Source organism: Dama dama, chromosome 2 (genome assembly GCF_033118175.1).
Source record: "Dama dama isolate Ldn47 chromosome 2, ASM3311817v1, whole genome shotgun sequence".
In the NCBI taxonomy this organism is placed as follows: domain Eukaryota; kingdom Metazoa; phylum Chordata; class Mammalia; order Artiodactyla; family Cervidae; genus Dama; species Dama dama.
In genome coordinates, this window is record NC_083682.1 from 45,680,126 (window position 1) to 45,683,186 (window position 3,061).

Here is a 3,061-nt window from a genome sequence, read left to right on the forward strand (position 1 = left end):
ATGTTTATACAGCCTTTCTGTGTTTTCTGTCTAGAGAAGACCCTTTAGCATTTGTTGAAGAACTGGTTTGGTGGTGCTGAATTCTCTCAGCTTTTGCTTATCTGTAAAGCTTTTGAATTCTCCTTCATATCTGAATGAGATCCTTGCTGGGTACAGTAATCTGGGCTGTAGGTTATTCTCTTTCATTACTTTAAGTATGTCCTGCCATTCCCTTCTGGCCTGAAGAGTTCTATTGCTAGATCAGCTGTTATGGGAATCCCTTTGTGTGTTATTTGAAAAATATGGAATGCTTCATGAATTTGCTTGTCATCCTTGCACAGAGGCCATGCTAATCTTCTCTGTATCGTTCCATTTTTAGTATATGTGCTGCTGAAGTGAGCACTAGAATTTAGTAATTAGAGAACCAAAGTTTTCCTTATTCTATAGATGTGGTAGCTAGAATAATTTGCATGCAATATAACATAGAGTTGGAAATAATTCTGTGGGTCATCCATTCCAGTTTCTGAACCAATGATAGTATCTTTCCAACAGATAGTAATTTGTTTTGTTTCACTTCGTTTTGTTTTTGAACTGAAACAGCCTGTTTCACTCTTAGGTAGCACACACATATCTTCCTCAAACTGTACCTAAACTTGCTTCCTTTTTACAACTTACCCATTAGATTATTTCATTTTCTCTTCCATTTGATAGGATTTTAGATATTTTAAAATGCCACAGCCAATATCCTCTTCAGTTTTTCTTTTCAAACATATTACCTTCATTTCCTTGTGCTCCTTCTCACATGAAATGCTTTCTAAGTTCTTTTACTAGATCACCTTCTTGTGCAAAGTTTGCATTAATAGAGGCCTCATTAATAGAGGCACTGCAATGAGAAAGTAGGAGATCTGGACCCACTGTGTTTATGTTGAGTGGACACTATCTGGAGTGTTATCTTCAAGCCTGAACACAGCACTTCGAACTTGAATGTATCTAGTAGAGCATTGTCTGCAAAAACCCTGAGTAAATACAGTACCTTGTATTATCTTCATTGCCAAATAATTAAGGGGCTCAAGTGGTAAAGAATCCAACTGCCAATGCAAAAGCCATGTTCGATCAAGACACATGTTCCGTCAGTGGGTTGGGAAGATCCCTCGGAGGAGGAAATGGCCACTCACTTCAGTGTTCTTGCCTGGAAAATTCCGTGGAGAGAGGAACCTGTTGGGCTACAGTACTTGGCTCACAGACAGTCAGACACGACTGAAGTGACTGAGTACACATGAACATACTAGTTAATTAACAAGACCCTCCATAGCCAAGATGTGTCTGTATAACTTACTATGCAAAATGCATACAGAAATAATGGATGCAATATTTAGAATAGGAAGGTGAAAAAGTAAAAGTGTTAGTTGTTTAGTCATGTCCGATTCTTTACAACCCATGGATTGTAGCCCGCCAGGCTCTTCTGTTCATGGAGTTTTCCAGGCAAAAATACTGGAGTTGGTAGCCTTTCCCTTCTCCAGGGGATCTTTCCAACCCAGTAATTGAACCCAGGTCTCCTGCATTATGGGCAGATTCTTTACTATCTGAGCCACCAGAGAAAGCTCATATTTATGAATAGACATCAATAATTGAGAAATATTTGTCTCATGTAAAATATGTTACTTCACAAAAGTAAGTAGATGATTCAACCCAGTAAACTGAATTTCACTAATCAATTCTTCTATTAAGTCTTAGCATTTTACTAGTACTAAGGTGGAGAGATAAATATTTAAGACATTAGGAGCTCTAAACTGTGAACTTTAAATATTTTAAAATGTACTCTTCTTGTTAAAAAATTTTAAAAATGTAGTTTTATCAGGGCAATCTCTTCTCCAATGTTCCTCTGTAAATTTAATGCCAGACAACCCTGCCTAAAACCCTTCCCCAACTTTTATATCTCTCCTCTAAAAGATTGTAATGGTCAATGGGTCACCAGTAACTACTGGATAAAATCTGAAAAACTTCATTTTGGTCAAATTAAGGTTATGAACATAAATAAGGTTGCTAATTTTCTGACCTTAAAAAGGGAGTTTATGCCATGGCTGATCCATGTTGATGTGTGGCAGGGGCCACCAGAGTGTTGTGAAGTGATCGTCCTCCAATTAAAATAAATATGTTTTTTTTAAAGGGAGTTTATCTTAGATAGTGCTGGTGAGTTCAATGTAATCCTAGGGTCCTTAAGTGTAGATGGGAAAGACAGACTAGGAGACGCAGTCAGAGGGAGAGAGAGGAGGCTACTGAAGGAAATCATAGTTGATACCACAGAACCAGCTTTGAAGGTAGAGAAGGGACCATGAGCCACAGAATGCAAGTAGCCTCTAGAAATTGGAAAAAGCAGGGAAATGAATTCTCCTCTAGGGCTTCAATAACGAATACAGCAGTACAGTGGCTGATTTATTCCAGTGACACCCTTGTCAGTCTTGCAAGCTAGAGAACTGAAAATATTAAATTGGTGTTGCATTTAACCACCAAGAGTGTGGTCATTTTTAAGATAGCCATATAAAAGTAATACACAGGAGAAAACAGTAGACCCAGTGGTAGTTGTTTGTGTTTTGATTTTTTATTCCTTGACTATGCCAGACTTTTTTTCCACCAGCAGTCTGTGAATATATTGTTCCCTCTTCTTGGAAGGCTCTACAGCACCACAACCAGACCCCCTCATACATACACACGTTTCCCATGGCTGGCTTTATGTTGTGTTTTAGAGTAGCTTTATATGTCACTTCCTATGAAAGGTATTCCTTGAAAGTAGAATTAAATTCCTTTGTCGTATTATTTTCAGCTTAAGTTCACTGTTTCCTTTCTGCACACCACTTATCAGCATTAACAATTTTATTATTTGTAACCTTGTTTAATTAAGTTTTGTAATGTTTTTTCTTTCATCACTTTGCCATAAAAAAAAAAAAAATCACTGAAGGTAAGGGAGTCATATCTTTCTTATTTTACTCTTGTAATCTCAACACCCTTAACAGTATCTGGTATATATTAATTAGCTAACAAGTATATTTTAAATTAACTAATCCGTCAATGGTAAGCAAGATAT

The 3,061-nt window shown here is 37.1% G+C and overlaps 1 non-coding gene across 1 annotated transcript; it reads right to left on the reverse strand.

Annotated features, from left to right (window-relative positions):
- Nucleotides 1–275: 275 nt before the first annotated feature.
- LOC133041080 (U6 spliceosomal RNA) lies at nucleotides 276–382 on the reverse strand. Its single transcript, XR_009689133.1, has one exon. It is a non-coding gene; the product is annotated as a U6 spliceosomal RNA (small nuclear RNA).
- Between the last annotated feature and the right edge of the window lie 2,679 nt (nucleotides 383–3,061).